Raw genomic sequence first — 19,620 nt, forward strand, 5'->3', positions numbered from 1 at the left:
GAAATTCTAACTTTTCGCCCATGCTTCAGGGGCAGTCCTGTTGGCAACATATTCAACACATAGGACTATTACTCCAGTTCATATGCCAGGCGACAGGGAAGGTCATCAGTTACTGGGCAGGGACAGCTGGACAAGATATAGATGGGGTTGGGGGAGGAGGGAGACCAAGATTTCCACCTTCAAAATGGCTAGTTTGACATACTCAAGTGGAGAAGACATAAAGTTCATATATGAGTCTTGAGTCCAGTAAGAGGAGATCAGAAGGTGTGGTTATGCAAGTAGGAATCACTTGTATGAGGACAGAATTTAAAGCTATGAGAGTAGATGTGATTCCTAGGGAGAGTACATAGTTGAAGAAGAGACAAAGTCTCAGTGCAGAGCCCTGAAAAGGCCAGCATTTGGAGTTGGAGTATTGGGGGCCAGGAAAAAGACCGAGAAGAATCAGCCAGTACTGGAAGACAAACTCTAGGAGAGTGCATTGTCATGGAAGCTAAGAGAAGAAAACAACTCAAGATGGAGGGAGTGATAAACTGAATCGAATGCTGCCAAGAGGTCAAGTAGAAAAAGGGTTGACTTTGGCAACATGGAAGTCTTTGTTAAAGGGATCAGTTTCACTTTTCATCTCTTGGACCCAATTTGCCTTTAAAAAAAAAAAACAAAGGTGGTGGGCGGGGAGGAATTCTTTTTAAATACTTTTATTAGGCAGAAGTACTCTTTCCTTAAAATAAATGATTCAAAGAATCCCAAGATATAAAAGAGAACAAAATCAGAGTTTCCGTATGGAAACAGAAACCCCAAGAACTTACTGAGCCCCATTTTCTTGCCCCTAAGGTTGATTCTAAGGCAGCTTGGGGTAATTCTAGGACTGCCTTGAAGAGAAGACAAAAAACACTGGACTGGAAGCTCTGTAAAGGGCTCTTTGGCCAAGAGAATCTAAGTGGAAAGATGTGAGTAGTTCTTAGCCTGCTCAACAATAGGCCATCTTCTGGTTAGCAGCCTCCTTACATGTGGCTAGATTTTCTGCTGTGAAGAATACAGCATCTCTGCCTTATAGGTAGGAAAGCTTAGGAACTTCTGTAATCATGGTTCCTTCTGGTTTCAGAACTCAGTGCCTTCCAGAGTAGGCCACTGGTTGCTTAGGGGTGCACCTATTCAACTGGTTTGCCCAGATCCTGTCACTGAGACACACCTCCAAGAAGCATCCGAAGCCCTTCCTTTGTTGCAAAATGATTCAGTGTCATTTCCATAAAATGTGGGGACATGAGCAGGTGTTCACACACGCAACCTGTGTATATTAGGAGATGTAAAGTGAGACATTCTTTAAGAGATCAGGCTTGCCATAATAAATTTCTGATTGACTTAAAGGAGTCACCAAGCATATCACAGTTTGCATAGTCCATGTTCACTCAAAGGTGAGCTATATTGCTGCTCTGTCATAAATAATCACAAAAGGGATATTTGAGTGTGGTTAGTGGGAGAAAAGGAATAAAAGAGAATGTGAGAGATCATTAGGAAGTACCCAATAAACTGATGCAATACAATAAGATTCTTAATTCACGGGATGCCCACTTTGTGTGAGGCACTCTACTGGGCCTGGGAAAAGGTAGGTTAGGTCCAAAAAGATAAAGTCTCAGGGACATCCTTTTTGCTTATCTGAAAGGAGTCGTCTTCCTTCAATCAGTTCTAAAACAGCTTAAAATCAAGCTATCCATTAGATTTTCAAGGTTTTCCCAAGAAGTACATTAAGTACATTTTTTCAGGTCCCCAAATATGAGACTGAGAGCGCCTACCTCACAATGGCCATCTGCACCTATGACATCTATGTGCACAGGCACTTTACAGTTTACAAAACTCTCATACTCATTAAAAGGTGGAATGTTCCTTTAACTTTGGGTTTTTGGAGACTTTGTTTTCCTATCATTTTCTCATTTGCTGCTATTGTGACTCTTAGCTTTCTTAGGGCTATTTTGTTGTTGTTTGTCTCTCAGCTGCACAAAAACAAAGACCTGACATAAGAAAGTGTCATCACGGGGTAGATATAAGGGTGGTTATCCCAAGACTCTTTGCAAAATCACTAAAGTTCATTGGGCCCTGTCTGATATCTGCCCTAAAGAAGAGTGAGAGCAGTCACGGAAACTTTTAATGGGAGATTTGGTAGAGGTATATAAATAATTTGATCAAGATAGCAAAAGTCAAATAATTGTCATTAGGAAAGACCCTTGGAGTGTGAACTACCTGACTTCCTCACTAGATCACCCACCCAGGGAAGCCCAAACTCCAGGCTAGACCATATCTCCCCCAGCCTAGCCCCTCAGCGTGATTGTATTCTTGGGGTAAGGGAAGCTGTGTGATGGAGTCTTGGGAGGAGGTATTTTCTGCTGGAAGAGGTATTTTCTGCTGGCTCCTGGGAGCCAGAAAAGTGGACAGAGATGACAGAGCTTACAAGTGTGATGTATTCACTCTCTGTACCTTCACGCTGTGCTCACAGACAGCTCACATTTGTGAGACAACTTCCTTCCAATTTATACCCAATGATTATAAAAGTACCGTTATCTCACAATCACCCTATGAAGGAGATACACATATATATTCATATTCTCATTTTACAGAGGGGCACTGGGAAATTAACTTATATGAGCAAGGTTACAGATCTCTTAACCTGAGTGTGCTTGTTTCCAAATCCTATGGTCCTAGCTACCATATCCCCAGGTCATACACGAAGCAAGAGCAGGGCTGAAATTAGAACCCAGGTCTCCCTTACTAACCTCACAGCTGCTTAAATAGTCCTCTGAAATCTTTTATGCTCTGTGTTTAGATCTTGAGTTCAAGCGTAAAGTTTTGATGTTTGCATGCCTTCCCCCAGCCTTTTCTTTCATCTTTTACAAATTTTGTTGTCAAGATGTTAGTCTTGGAAAGTATCTTGTTTGGCAAGTTTCCATGGCCACTGGGGATTCAACTTGAAGGGAAACACTTGGAAAACATTTTGGATGACTCCGGAATCAAGGGAAAGTCCATTCTAGCTAGATTTCACCCAGAAAAGCTTCCTCAAGCCTCAAGTTTTGTGGGAGCCAGAGCAGGGGCACGGAAGTAGTGCATAGAGCCCATGGGTAAAATGTGTATATTTGAGGTCACCTATGGTTATTTGTAGCCTGAGATTAATGGGCCATGGATCCTAATGCAACAATGATAGAGATCACACCCAGATTTTCATCTTAATCCATGGAGCTGAGCAAACATCAAAAAGCTCAGCAGGTTGGTTTAGATCATTATGATAATAATTAATAACAGGCTTGTTGACAGAACTTCTATCTGCATGGCTTGCTATTGTTTTTATGGAGAACACTGTTGCATGAAGGTAAAAACAACAATAATACTGGGAACTGAATGAGTTTCCCCAAAGTAATCAATCTGTCCATGCTTGTACACCAACTCCAGTCCTGAGAACCCGTACGGCTTAACATCCTTTTACTCCATTGATTCAAAAGCCAGTTTATCCATGTGCATGAATACATGGAGAATATTTCATAGAATAATGGATGGTATAGACTTCTAACACAGCATACACATTGTGTTAACACCATCAGTATCTGCTTTTCCCTCTAGTTTCTGAAAACTCAGAAGATACCACTAGTTGTGATTCACCTTTTCATTTGCAGTATTTAGTTCGATGTCTTAAACACAGTAGATGCTCAATAAATGTTTGCTGTATTGCTAAACTTCTGATAACATAACTATGAGGAAACTTCTGGCATAAGCCCTTCATTTTACAGAGAAGAAAACTGGAGTCCAGAGAGTGGACATGAATTATCCAAGGTCACTTAGCTAGTCACTAAGTCTAGAAGCATTGTTACTTGACTAACCTCTCACTGCTCTTTCCACACTATCAAAGCCTGGAAATGACAGGCCAATCAAAGATACCAGCCTCTCAGGAAATCTGCTATCAGAAAGGTCTGAATAATATGACCTAGTGTAACCTTGTTGCCAAATCTCCAAGCCTCTCCCAGAGCCTCCCAAGGAAAAGTTCAACAGCACTGAGTTATTCCTGAGATGGAATCGTATTAGTCAGGCTTTAAACTGTTAGCCAGGAGCAGCAAGAACATATTCTCCTTGTATTCTAACCCACTAAGAATTGAAATGGAGAGAAATAAAAATGAAATCTCATAGTTTCTTTTTAAACAGTGCACACAAATAGAAGTATTTCTAAATAAGGACAGAGATTAGCATTGCTTATCACATTAGGAAGTAATGAGCAAAGTGCCAGTAATTATTGGTGCTACTCATTCAGTAACAAAAGGAAAGTCTCAGGTGGAAAATAAAAAAAAAAAAAAAGAACGTCTGGGCAATTACTTATTCATTCAAAGAGCTTAAAGAAAAACTCTTACCCTTCTAACACAATCAAAGCAAAAAGAGCTTCAATTGTTTCTAACCCCAAAGGGGCGGAGGAATACCAAGTTTTACCTTGGAAATCTGCAGCCTTGAGGACTGGCCAGATGGTCTGTCTCTCTGTCTCAGACCATTAGGCCTGTGCTGGGTTCTGATATACTGGTCATTGACCCCAAACTTGGAATGCTTACTCTTGTAGACGGATGCATTTGTGTATAACAGTACACCTTCTCTCTAGCCTCTCTGTTGCAAGCTGTCAAGGGAAGAATATGGTGAAGCTAAATGGATTAGGAGAAGATCAGGCTCATGAACTTGGCCTCATTAGCCCCAGAGCGTATTCAGCAGAGGATGCACAACAGGTCTCATTTCTGAAGGTTGCCATTTATCAGCACTGTGGATCCAGCCAGCTGGCATGACATGTATTCTTCAGGTTCTTGTGGAAGGAAAGCAATAACACATACACCTACTATTCTTCCATTGCTGTGGTCTGCATCTCAACCAGGTCCATAATTGATTTGATGAAAATAAAAGTTGATTAATTTGAGAAAATATGTAAAATTTATTTGATAAAAAATACTGTAATTGTCCTCCTTCATTTTTATCATTATTATCACAAGAAAAAGCAGCTTTTTATTGCATGATTCAGTCCTTGATCTACACTCTGGGTGACCGTGATTAGTTGTTTAACCTCCCTGAGCCTCTATGTCTTCACCTTTAAAATGAAAATAGTAATCTAGCCACCACAAGCGTTGCTCAGAAAATTAGCTTTAAAATAATATTAAGCACACAGAACACCAAGAGGATGTAATAAATGTTTCTTTTCTTCTCCTCCTGAAATCTTTGGTTTCCTGTTCTTAAAAACAAAAGAATCAAAAGTCCTGAAATAAACGGATTCAAGTGCGTGCCTTCCTTTTTAACATCTTAGCTAAAGCGAAGGATGATTAAATTATTAATGAAAGCCTATGATTGTAAGCATGGCATATTCATCAGTGAGGCAATCCATCAGCTAGCAATGATTGATCACCCCGCTCATATTAGGGGAAAACTTCCTTTGCTGCTAATGAGCCCCAGATCGAACTTGTGTTGTAAGAAGTGGGTGTGTTCCTGAGGGCACCTGGGTCATTTCCTCTGTGTGTAAAACGGTACATATCCATTTGGTTGCTGCCACACCCAGCAGGATCACCTGTGTGCATGTGGGGAGAGGAGGTTGCGACCATGTGTGTGGTGTGTGTCAGGGTCTGAGTGTGTGAAGTCTGTGTGATTGCCTCCACATTTTCATGTAGATTCCCCAAAACCCAGTACTTGGATTCTGACCCTCTTTCTGGGAGAAGGGTTTGGGGATGGTCCTAATATGACCAACAAGGCTTATCTTATTACTGGCCCCTGTTTCCCTGAGCCTCTTCACAACCTCTGTTCACCTGCTTGTGTATATGTACATGTATAGGTATACATCATTTTAAAATCACAGTGAAGTATTCGTAACTTCTTGATGATATGTAAGATATGATGATATGTAGAGTTCTTTCACTTTGTCACACCTTTGCACATGCTGGTCCCTCTGCTCAGAACATCCCACAGCCTTTCACACCTACTCATCTTTCTAGAATCAGTCAGGTGGTACCTCCCCTCAGAACCTTATCTGACTTCTCCAAGGTAAGCTGTGACACTCCTTTGTCGGCTCCTCCTGAACATTTTTTTTATTACAGTACTTTCACATTGTAGGTTAATCACCTGCTTGTGAGCCCAACCTCCCAAACCAACGGTGAGTTTCTTGAAGACATAGAATATGTTATATTTATTTATCTCAGCCTCTACCATGCTCAGCACGGCACCTAGCACACTAAAAATCTCAATATATATTGAATGAATGTATGAACGAGTAAATAAATGGGTTCAGGGCCAGAGCCAGACCTCAGTGCTGGATTACAGCCAAAAAGGACTGAGAGTTTTATAAGGCAGGGTGGGATTTTACTTAGTAACCCCTACAGCATTAAAACTTCAGAAAGAAAACAGCTTCCTATGGCAGGTGCACTGACTTACATAACACTGTGATCATGGAATGGCTAATAAATCAGGTAATTTGTCCACTTTCCTGGAGTGAAGTTTTCAGCTTGGGCTCGTCTCAACTTGGAAAGCTGAGTGCGTGATGCTGCATGCCTCCTTCAATGGAGTTCAATTAAGCTTAATATCTTGTGACTCAAGAGTTTGCACAGCAAGGCTTGGCACTTAGTATTGTAATTACCCCCTTTTGATTAGAACTGCCTTTCATAAGCAAATCGACGCAGTGGTTTGACAAGCTTGAGGAATTGTTTTTGGAGCTCACCCTACAAGTTCCACAGGGAATTATAATCATGGTAATTACTACTGAAGCGAGATTCCAGTTCTCGATGTACTGGAAGGTAAGTGAATAAGAGTCACACGCTGCACCCTTTCCCATCTGAAAACAAGGAACGGAGGTGGAAGTAAACATGATATGATCACCAACTGGCCCACAGGCTGCGATGTTTCTCCTTTGCTAGGGCTTGGCCTCTGGGGGCTCAGTTCACTGAAAAGAATTCTTTTACTGCCAAGTGCTCTCCCCCTCCCTCCAACTGGACACATAGTTGGTGGTACCTACTCTTCTGGTCTCTGCTAGCTTTTGACAATACATCCATAAGGCAGACGGGAATCCACAGGATGTCCTTTGAAGAACTCAGAAACTAATATTAGGGTAAATGTGGGAACCTAAACCCGTGAGAAGCAGGGTCTGTAATGACCCAGGACTGGGCTTGGCTCGGAAGCTTTGGAGTCCCAATTTATAGATAAAACCGCTCCCTGAAGAATGAGTTTAGAGTGCCACTGGAGATGCTCAGAGTGTTCTGGGCTGGTTTATAAAGGACAAATGCCTCACCAGGGACAAGCACCTAATTCCAAACCACAAAGGAGACTTGTAGCCACAAAGATATTTCACTTACAAATGAGCAAAGCTGCCCTTCTGTTTCATGGGCCGCATGGCTTCCCAGGGAGGCTGGAACAAGTTGCAAATGCTAAAGAGGACCCTTTCCCCATGGGACCCAAGAGGGGGCTCCAGGAAATGATTGTTTTTTTTCTTTTTCTTAAAGAAATCGTTTATGTTGGGGGGCCCTGCTCTCAGGAAACGTGATCTCTTGTGCCTAAACTCTGTAACTGGCTCCCTTCTGTCCACGCTTTACGGAGTCCCTCCCCCACCCTTTGCTTTTTCCTCCATCATCCACAGTCTGAAAATTCATTTAAAATTAACAGCACAAGGAGAAAAATGCCACAAGACCCAGATTGCTAGCAGATGCTCTGGAGATGCTGGCCAGAGGAAAAGACAAGTGGAATAGACATTGTGTGGCCAGGGTTCCCATTGCTACTTTTTTGAAAGGCTTCACAGAAACAGGTGAGCGTCTTTAGAACACACCTTCAGCCACCTCACTCATTCTTTCAACAAACACCCTGTGAGTAATAGAATGTGCCAGGTCTGCCACTGGGTTCTGCAGCCACAACAATAATAATAATAAACATTTATTGAGTGCTTGCTACATGCAAGGCACTATTCTAAACATTTCCTATTTAATAACATGTTAACCCAGTGTTCATAAGAGCCCTAAATTAATCCTCAGATGAGGAAACAGTGACACAGAGAGGTTAAGTATTTTGCCCAATGTCACGAAGGTAGGAGGAAGAGGGTTTGGCATTTGATCCTAGGTAGCCTGATTCTACAGCCTAACCTAGGGGTTGATGAACTTTTTCTGTTGAAAGCCAGATAATAAATATTTTGAGTTTCATGTGCCTGATTTTCTCTGTCACAATGACTCAAGTCTGCTGCTATAGCTCAAAAGCAGAGCCACTGATAATACAAAAATGAATGGCACAGCTGGCTTCCAATAAAATGATATTTATGCACACTGCAATTTAATTGCATGACATTTTTGTTTCTTAAAATATTATTCTTCTGTTGATTTTTTTCCCAACCATTTAAAAATATAAAACCACTCCTACCTCATAGACCATACAAAAGTAGTCATCAGGCTGGATTTGTTCCATAGACCATGCTTTGTCCATCCCTGGCCTAAGCTATGCTATCTCTCCATAAACGGACAAGGAAACATTGCTATTCTGAAGACTCTCACAGCCTAGTGGAGGACACAGTGCAGTGGCAGAGACATGTGAACATGAACGCTTCTGAGAATCCTTTCATCCACATACGTTGCCTGCTTTGCCTGAAATACTCCATCTCTCATTCTTACCCTCCTCTGGCTAATTCTTAAGTGCCTTTCTAACTCCAGCTTAGTATCAGCCTCTTTCAGGAAGCTTTCCTTGACATCTACCCTCTGCCCAGCCCTCCTCTATCCTCCCAGTAGCCTATCCTCTCCTCCATCATCACATCGTTGCAGGTCTCTAATTATGTGTCTGCTCCAGGAAGGCAGCCATGTCCTCCTGCTTCCCTGGGTGCTGACCTGGTCCCTGACACTGGTGGGCACACAACACATATTTGTGACATTCACTTATACATGTTAAAGGTGAAGGGAGAAGGAAACTTTCAGACTTTAGGTTGAGTAAGAGAATACTCCAAGCCAATAAGATGGGAAAGAACAGTGTTCTGGGGATAAAATGAATGGGACATGACAAGGCAAGAGGCAGGGACAGAGGAAACAGAATGTGCAGAGAACTCCTAGGGATTGGCAGAAATGCCCATGTCAAGAAATGAAGCAGGGCCATGCACGGTGGCTCATGCCTGTAACCCCAGCACTTTGAGAAGCCAAGACGGGAGGACTGCTTGAGCCCAGGAGTTTGAGACCAGCCTGGGCAACAAAATGAAACCTCGTCTTTACAAAAAATAAAAGCCATTTGCTGGGCGTGGTGGCACACATCTGTAGTCCCAGCTACTCGGGAGGCTGAGGTGGAAGAATGGCTGGAACCTAGGAGTTGGAGGGTGCGCTGAGCTATGATCATGCCACTGCACTCCAGCCTGGGCAACAGACCAAGACTCTGTCAATAAATAAATAAATGAGACATGAGGTAGACAAGGTTCTTATTGACAAGGGTCTGATGCCTGCAGGAAGTAGCATTAAGCATGAATGCAACAGGCTCAGATTTGTGCTTTAGAATAGAAGTCAGCAAATGAGACCCCATGGGTCAAATCCAGCCCAAGATCATACAGTTACAAAGGGATGGAGCTGGGGACGGAACTCAAGGATGGGCACCCCATTCCGTACTCTTTCGGTGCACTAAGCTGCTTCCCTAGTGTGGGGATCTGGCCCTGGATTGGGACTGGCTGGATGTATTTAGGGGCCCTTTCATCCTAGGCCCAGTACCAGCTCACACACCAACGAAGCTGACCTTGGAAGGAGTCAGGGACAGGTTGTGTGAGTCTCTCCAGCCTCGCTCCTAAATGCAGGGATGATGTGTAACTTGAGGCTCATGGCCACCTTGCCACCGTTCTCTGGCCATGTCCCTGCTTCTCCTGGGTCTGTGTCTTCACCTTTGCAATTAAGAGTTGGAATTAGATGCTCTTTAAGGGCCCTCATTAAGCTAAGATTCTAAACATTATAAGGATTCCACAGGCTATATTAAAATACCATGGCTAGTATTTGAAAGTCCTGGAAGTGGAAGACAAGAAAGCTAATCTGGTGTGGATCTTCCTCTTCCATCCTAAATCCCTGGAGAGTTGCTCAAGCTACAGAGGTAAGCAACTCACAGGGGATTTAGGATGGAAGAGGAAGATCCACACCAGATTAGCTCCAAGGGAAGGGAGCTTGTTAAGGGGATTTAAAGTCTACTGTTTTAATAACCCTTTGTAGCTCTTTGGAGCCTCTGTTTTCTTGAAGCTCAAAGTATTTTGCAAACATTAGCTTTTTAATCCTGCCATCAGCCTTCTGAAGTGGGTAGGTGTGAATGTCTTATCCCCACTTGAGAACCATAGATTTGAGGAGAAAGGAGTTCCAAATGGTGATGACTGCAGGGTGGGAGACAGGTTCCAGGGGATGGACTAAGTTAACTTGTCATTTTTTTCTCATCATTCTACCAGAGGAGCAGCGGATAGTGAGAAAAGCATGAGCTCTGGAGCCAGTCAAATCTGGAGACAAGGTCTAGCTTGGCCGTTCTATAGCTATGTGACTTTTGAGTAAGTCCTTCAACTTCTGTGAAATTCAGCTTCCCCTTGGGAAAGGGGGTTAATGATACCTACCATATCACCAACTTACAGGATGAGAATATAAATATAATATGTATATTAAAGACATTTGAATATTGAAATTCTTAATAAACATACTTAAACATTTTTAAAATTAAAACTCATGAGTCATTTGGCACAATAGTCTGTGGGATTTTGTGTTCTGAGAGTGAAGCTCAAGACCCTTACCTTAGATCAGGAGTTGGAAAGAGGGCACAGTTGGGGATGGCTTTCTAGATTCAGGAACTAAGTCCTGGAGACTACACTGGACTGAGCTTGCTAGAGAAACCAGCCAATTACCATAAGCAGAGTCGTCTTGAGATAAAGATTTTAAAAAGCAGCTCAAATCCCACTATTTGGGGAAGGTATTAGGACTATATTCTACCTGGGGATCTTGGAAGGCTTGAGTAGGAAACCAACATGGTCATATCAGCAGTGTGAAGATAGTTCTGGTTTAGCATAGAGAACCAATGAGAGCAATGGTCTTGCAACCCATGGACAAGATAATCTATTGTGGTATGGAAAGAAAAATCTCAAAACATCTACTTACATTTTCTCAATATCATTCTTTTAAAAATTATTTTTGTGTATATATCCTAAAGGCAAATAATATATTTTAGTAGTATATTTATCTACCTAATAAGTGAAATATATTACAGATATATGTAAATATTGGGAGTGTGTATTCAAATTTGTTATTGGTTGGGACACATAATTCAAAGTTCAGAGGCCACTCACCGGATTAGAAGGGAAGAAATTAAATACAGAATCCCATTCAAAAGTTCTTGCTCCTTCCACCATCTTTCCCTACTGCCACAATGGTGGACATGAATGTCCTGGCCGAGCTCTCAAGATCACCAACAATGCTGAAAAGAGAGGCAAATGCCAGGTTCTTACTAGGCGGTGTTCCAAATTGGGAAATTTGAAATCACTGATGATCACAGAGCTGGGTGAATTGTGAACCTCTCAGGCAGGTAATACAAGCATAGAGTGATCAGCCCCAGATTTGATGTGCAACTCACAGATCTAGAAAAATGCCAGAATAATCTGCTTCCCATCCTACCTGTTTGGTTTCATAGTACTGACAATCTCAGCTGGGATCATGGACCACAAAGAAGCAAGACAAAAACACGCAGGAGGGAAAATCCTGGGATTCTTTTTCCAGGGATGTAATATATAGTTACAAATAAAATGCCTCAATGGGAAAAAAAAAAAAAAAAAAGTTCTCCAAAGCATCAGAGAGAGCTAATGCAGGCCTCGATAGAACAGCGGTTTGTGTGGGAATAAGGAAGGAACAATATAAAGAACCTGAGAAAAGGAGGAGAAAGGGCTGGAATTAGTCATTTTTGGACATGAAGAGCAAGTGACTAGAGAAGAAAGAAGGTACGAACTTGACCGTGAAGTTTCAATCCTTGGCCAAGAGAAGACTGTGTAATTCAGCTTTCAAGTTTCCCTGCCACCAAGGAAAATGAGGAAGGTCAGAGAGGACACTGGTTCAAGGGAAAGATTATGAACTCCCCCTTGGCCAAGTAGGATTTTGGGTAAAGACAAGAGAGACTAAGGAGTTGGAGATATAAGGCTGGGGCTTGGAAGAGGCGTCTGGCTCAAGGAGGAGGAGCCAGATGCCTCCTATGGAGAAGAATCCCGGGTGGAAAGAGGGGGCACAGCAGGAACCAGCTAAATGGGAAGAGGTGTTCCTATCCCTAACCAATATTCAATCTTAAGAGATCCCCCTGTCAGAGTGGTTCCTCAGGTCAGCTGCCATTTCGTGTGGTCTTTGGCATATGGCTAATAGTTTATTTCTACAAGTTAAAGAACTCAGAGAACATCAGAATTTGAACGGCTCTTTAGAGACTATCTAGTTTATGGTTGGATTGGTTTAAGTGACTTTTTAACATCGCAGTCTTCATATATCCATATGTGTCAGTTAGGGTTCTTAGCTGCAAACACAATTCATTCTGGCTAATCTAAGCAGAAAATGGGTTTACAAAAAGATAAGTAAAAGGATATCAGAGAATCCTTAAGAAGGCTGGAAAACAGACTCAAGGCTGTGCCCACAAAACAAAAATTTTCTTTCTGTTGTTACTCAGCAACAGAAAAAAATGAAGTATGATCCATGCTACAACATTGGTGAACGTTGAAAATATCATCCTAAATAAAAGAAGCCAGTCATGAAGGACCGCATACTGTACGATCTTATTTATATGAGATGACCAAAATAGGCAAATAGGCAGAAAGATGATTCATAGTTACCTAGAGCTGGAGGGAAGAGTGGATAGAAAACTGGGAGTTGGCAGCTACAGTATGAGATTTCTCTGGGAAGTAATAAAAATGTTCTAAAATCCATTGTAATGATGAATATGCAACTCTGTCAATAGACTAAAAAAAAATTAGATTGTATCCTTGAAATGGATTTATTGTATGGAATGCAAATGTATCTCAATAAAGTTATTTAAAAAAAACACACACACACGCAATGAAAGGCTGTTGAGAAGGGGGTCATGACTGTCACTGCTACTAATATCAAACAGAAAATGCTAAGAATTTAGCTTTAATGCAACCTCCACGATCACATCCCTGATGCCAGCTCTGCCTCAGACACTCAGCTGAGCAACCACCTGTACCCAAGAAAACTTCACATCTCCGCCACCACTTAGGTAAGCAGACGGGGTGTCTGAGACTATCTGATTTTCTCAAAATTCTCACTTTCAGTTTTTGTCCTGTGTGGACACATCCCACCGATGAAACCTAGAACGCACTGTGTGAATTAACCATAAAAGACTGAAAATTTTACTTTGCATCACTGCACTTGGAATCAGAGGGATGTCCCGGGAGAAACGCAGCCATAGATACACAAACATCTAGTAGTAGAATATATTAGAGAATTTCAAAATAAAACTTAGTAGAACTTGATAGTTTTAACAGGCCCTCTAAGATGATTTTTTTCAAAAACTCTAGATAAAAATGGAGCCAAGTAGAGCATGAGGAGAAGAGGCTTCAGAGCCCAACAAACCTGGCTTTGAATTCCAGGGCTCCCAGCTATTTGATCTACACAGGTCACTTAATGTCACTGAGTCTCACCTGGAAAATGACAGCACCAAAGTCTACTTTGGCTGATTATTTCCAGCAATGAGATAATGAATGTTACACAAATCTTGGTTTCTGCCAAGAAAAAAAAAAACAAATCTTATTGTATTTTTTCTGTTGATTTTTATCAGACTCGACTGTTATCCTGATTTTCATGTTTTCATGATTTTTAAAAGATGTTATTGATTTATTTTATTCCTACACTGAGCTTTTTCTTTATAGGTGCCCTCTTGTTTCTTGTAAGAGTTTTATTAGCTCAATTGTATAAAAATCACACACAAAAAATGCAGGAAGTAAAACACTCCGAAATGTCACTATGATGGTCTCTGGTGTGTCAAAGTATGAACAACTTTTTAAAATTTCTTTCTGCTTTTATTACTTTCCATTTTCTTTTGTTCTTTCGCAATAGTGAGCATGTACTACTTCTAAAATTAGCTACAAATAAATTATCAAACAAGAATAAAGTGAAGCTGAAAGCTCCATGAGATTAGCATATAAAACAAAAACTAACAGCAACTTCTCCATTAAGTAGCCACTGATGTGCAGAAGTGAGCTTTAATTAGTAGCCTGTAACATCATGTGATGGACTAGCTCCAGTATGATGCTAGACATCTTCTGATCAACTCATCCTGTCATGGCATTCCAGATACTACTCTGTTCAGAAACTAGGGGAACTCTTCACACATTTTCCAGGAGCTTTTAGGATTTAGCAAACTTTCAAGACTTTGTCTCTTAACACCTGGGGTCCAAGTCCCATGTTTACTCATGGGTTATTTAGAGCAGGATGATAACTCTAATCTCCTTTATCCTTAGCATTCTCCTTCTCCCTTGTCAAATCTGACCCTCAAGGAACTCCTTTACTGTAGACTGTAAATAACCAATCCATGTCTCCCGTGCTACATCCTTCAGGGATCCCCATGAACAGTGATACAACTCTCTGGATTCCAAGTACTTTTTTTTTTCTTTTTTTGAGATGGAGTCTTGCCCTCTCGCCCAGGCTGGAGTGCAATGGCATGATCTCGGCTCACTGCAACCTCCATCTCCCAGGTTCAAGTGATTTTCCTACCTCAGCCTCCCAAGTAGCTGGGATTACAGGTTCCCACCACCACGCCCAGCTAATTTTTTGTATCTTTAGTAGAGACAGTGTTTCACCATGTTGGCCAGGCTGGTCTCAAACTCCTGACCTCATGATCTGCCCGCCTTGGCATCCCAAAGTGCTGGGATTACAGGTGTAAGCCACCGCGCCTGGTTGTTTCGTGCCTTTTTGATGCACAGTCCTTTCTTTCTGATGGCCTCATTAGGAGATCTTCTTATGAATAATCGTAAGAATATTTGATATTTAAGAATATTTAAGTAAGAATATGTAATAATCATGATGACCTTGATATTTTTGTAGTATTTGATGGTGCAAGGACCAGGATATGGAAGGCTAAAGTTTTAGGAGCCAAAGTTATCTAAGTAGCCATAAAGGTCAAAACACTGTACCACAATGTCATGGGGTAACTTCACATGTTTCTATCTGACTTACGCACAACTTCTCGGAAATACGTCTTGCTGTATTTGACCATGTCCTTGACGTTCTTGCTGTCTTCTCTTGACTCTGTTTCCTTTAAGATTCACACTCCTTAGCATGTCAATGAAGTCCTTTTATGTCTGCTTCTCTTGCTCTATTTCCTGCTTCCTCTCGGTCTCATTTGTCTTCTCCTCCAACCACATCAAAATTTTGGCCTTTGTCAAGTACAAATACTCTTATCTCTCTACCTATGGCCACAGCTTCCTCTATGTAAAATGCTTTTTCCTTCTTCACACTCTGACTCACTCAATTCCAACTATTCCGGAAGACTTCCTGAAGCCTCTAGAGAAAGGTAGAGGCTCTCTCCTGTTTTTTCCAAAGCACAGAGGCTTCATTCAATAGTCAATCCACAGACATCTGTCTAGGGCCCTAGTGTAAATTCTGCACTGTGCTTCCATGATCCCTTGCATATTTGTCTATTACAACAAGTGACACACTGGGTATTGTGTGTTCACCTGTCTTCAACATACAGCCTGGTGACAGGCAGCCATGTAGAATGTTTGGTTAAGACAATGGCACTGTTTCCTCTCTTCTCCAGATGCACCCAGCTAGAGTTACCCATGCCCTCTGTCTCTAAGTACAGCCCAGGACATGGAGAGCATGCTACCTCAGATCCAGCCTCACAGAGCCCTGGGGAAGGCCACACACCCCCATGCCCATCACCCATCACCCATCAGTCTTTCCCACATCCCTTGTGTGTTAGTGCAAACCATATGATTGGGTTTCTCAATTTCTCTGTCAAGCACACTGTATCCCTGCTGCCACTGGACTCTAACTTGCTGGGTAGATGCTTCAATCTACTTGCTCATGCCAGACTCTCACTGCAGCAAGAGAGCAGAAGTGAGTTTTTGTCTTGTTCCAGGTAGACCAAGGGGTGGCTGGGGTTCCGCTTGCCACATGTTGGGGATTACTGGCCTCCCAAGTAATGTTGTAATTGCCTGCTCCAAGGGCTCTTTTGACTGTGCGCTCAATGAAGCATCACACTGGAGCATGCTCATCTCTCCTTCTCCACCCTGAACTGGGTGTTCCTCCAAAAGTAGCATGCCTCTTTGGACCATAGACTCTTAGATATTTCTTCTGCCTAGGAAGGTTTACTGTCCCCTGGCTTCTATCCTGCCCAAGAAGCTGCCTTGCCCACAGCAACTTCACTAAACAAGTACAAATAAAAAGGTTAAAGCTGAAGTTTTTTTTTTGTTTTTTTTTTTTTTTTTTTTTTTTTTGAGACAGGGTCTCACTGTGTTGCTCTGGCCAGAGTGAAGTAGCTATTCATAGATACAATTGTAGCTCATTACAGCCTCAAACTCCTGGACTCAAGTGATTCTCTCACCTCAGCCTTCTGAGTAGCTGGGACTACAGGCACATGGCACCATGCCCAGCTCAAATTGAGTATTTGTCATGTTCCAGGGAGAAGCCAAGACGACAGGAAAAGAGGGTGATTAAAACAGTCCCAGAGAAAGACTTCTATGGAGTTTATCTGAAGGGAAGGGGAGCATAAGAGGGAAGGAAGCTGTAATTGGTATGAAAAGTTTAAGAGAGCAAAAATGTCAAGGTCTTTGCATGTTTAAACCTGAAAAAGGATTGTCCACACTAGTAAAGCATTTTATGAAAAATAATTGCAGTATCTAATATTTATTGAGCACTTAGGATGTGCCAGGAATTCTGTTTTAGATAATTTTCTTATTTAATCCTTACAGCAGCCTTATGAAACAGGTTCTGTTTGTAAACCATCTTTTCAGAAGAAGAAATGGCTTAGAAAAATGAAGATGTGACTAGGCGTGGTGGCTCACACCTGTAATCCTAGCACTTTGGGAGGCCGAGGCTAGTGGATCACTTGAGCCCAGGAGCTACAGACCAGCCTGGGTAACATGACAAAACTCTGTCTCTACCAAAAAATACAACAACTGAGGTGACAGGGTCACCTGAGCCTGGGGTAATCGCACCACTGCACTCCAGCCTGGGTGACACAGTGACACCCCGTCTCAAAAAAAAATAAAAATTAGAAAATATCTTAAGGTTAAGAAAGAAAGAAAGAAAGAAAGAAAAATTAAGATGTTGCCTTGCAATTAGTCCTCAAAACGAATAAATTCCAACTATCCATACTGACTTAAGAAAGAATTTTCTAAGGTAATGTTGAGTGAGAAAAGCCAGATTCAGATAAGTGCATAAAATACGATCCCACATTAGTTTATGAACTTAGTAAAACTCTTTTCTGTATGTGCGTATATATATTTAAGTACAGAGTATACAGCGTAACATGCATACTAGGATTGTATTCAGAAAAGATTGAACCTTATGTATGTTCCTTTTATTTGCTTATGCATGAATGAGATAGGAGCAAATGATGGAAGGATCTACACTGATCTGTTGACTTCACTAGCTGGGAGACCAGAGACAGAATAGAGTAGGAAAAGAGAGCTTTGGGGTTATATACATTTGCATTCATTGGTCTTCTTATAACAAGCACATATTGCTTTCTTAATTTGAAACCACCCAATGAAATGGATGATTTATAATAAATAACATATTTTTCCCAAAGTTACACGTTTTTCAGTTTGAACAGTAAAGAATGGTCTATGCCCTAGTGATTCCCCTTCACCCAGGACTGCCCAAGATGGTTTGTAAATTCATAAAGCACCTTCAGAGTCCATTCACATCTGACATATTCTCAGCTTCGCTGGCACATAAGGCCATTTATATTTTAACTTTTTAGTTTATGTCTAAGGCCACACAACAGACACTAAGAGAGAAGATTAAATTGTGGCCCAGAGCTTTGGACTACAAATCTAGTGGTCTTGTGTTAAAAGTGTAAAATTGTGTAATGTAGAAACATCTTTTAAAATATTAATTTTTGGCTGGGCGCAGTGGCTCACGCCTGTAATCCCAGCACTTTGGGAGGCTGAGGTGGGAGGATCATGAGGTCAGGAGCTCGAGACCATCCTGGCCAACATGGTGAAACCTCGTCTCTACTAAAATACAAAAAAAAATTAGCCAGGCGTGGTGGTGCACGCCTGTAGTCCCAGCTACTCAGGAGGCTGAGGCAGGGGAATCCCTTGAACCTGGAAGGCAGAGGTTGCAGTGAGCCAAGATTGTGCCACTGCACTCCAGCCTGGCAACAGAGCAGAACTCCATCTCAAAAAATACATACATACATACATACATATATACATACATACATACATACATACATTTTTTAAATGGTAGCTGCACATGGTGGCTTATGCCTGTAATCCCAGCATTTTGGGAGGCCAAGGCAGGTGGATCACCTGAGGTCAAGAATTCAAGACCAGACTGGCTAACATGGTGAAACCCTGTCTCTGCTAAAAATACAAAAATTAGCTGGGTGTGGTGGCGAGTGCCTGTAATCCCAGCTACTCAGGAGGCTGAGTCAGGAGAATCACTTGAACCCATGAGCAGAGGTTGCAGTGAGCTGAGACCACACCACTGCACTCCAACCTAGGCAACAGAGAGATTCCATTTCAATCAATCAATAAATAAAAAAAAATAAAAAAATAAAATAAAATAAAATGGTGCATGAATCAATCTAGTTAGCCCATTGAAAAGTTTTAGTTATATAAAATCTTAAGACATATCATTAGTAAAATTAACCCTTAATTTCGTCTTTGGCTATCACTAAGGCAAGATGTCATTAGTTACCTGGGTAGTGGATCCTTAATCACAGCCTCACACATACTCATTCAACAAACACTTGTTGAGCATCTAACATATGCCCAGCACTCAGTTAGGTGCTGGGTCAGCCTTATAAACTAAACAAACAAACTTCCCTCAGGCATTTGGCCAAGAGCTGTTAATACATGCCTCCAACATTTGTCCTTTTAAAATTGAAAAGGCTATTTAATTAAACATCAATGTTTAGTAACCACAAAAGACTTTTTATTTCAGAATCATGAATCAGAAAATGCTGAAAAGAAACATGAGTTACAGAAACACAGACTATAAATGAGGGATGGTGACTAGAACTAGCATTTTGGAGTCCTCCTACGTGTGAGATACTTTATAGGTATTATTGTAATAAGTGCTCCTGATAACCCTATATGGAGGAGATTGTTAGTATTCAGCTTATGATGGGGGGACTGTACCTTAGTGGGATGTAAAAGAGTTTTCCCAAGATCATGGAGGAACATTTGGAGCCAAGAGCTGATTGAGTATAGACTCATCGAACTATGGAAATCACGGATTGACTTTACTACTTGGCCCTGTTTGCAAACAAGACTATTTCTCTAAATGGCACATCAAGTGTACATGGCCAAGGTGAAATGGTGGTTGAGCATGTCTATCATCTGGGCCATGCATACCAAGTGAAGAAAAAGCAAGGGAGCCCCTTAGCCAGTGATCTACGGCACTTGCTGTAGATCATTGCCACCTTAGTGGCTAAGTGACCTCC

This window comes from Nomascus leucogenys, chromosome 1a (assembly GCF_006542625.1).
Source record: "Nomascus leucogenys isolate Asia chromosome 1a, Asia_NLE_v1, whole genome shotgun sequence".
Classification (NCBI taxonomy): domain Eukaryota; kingdom Metazoa; phylum Chordata; class Mammalia; order Primates; family Hylobatidae; genus Nomascus; species Nomascus leucogenys.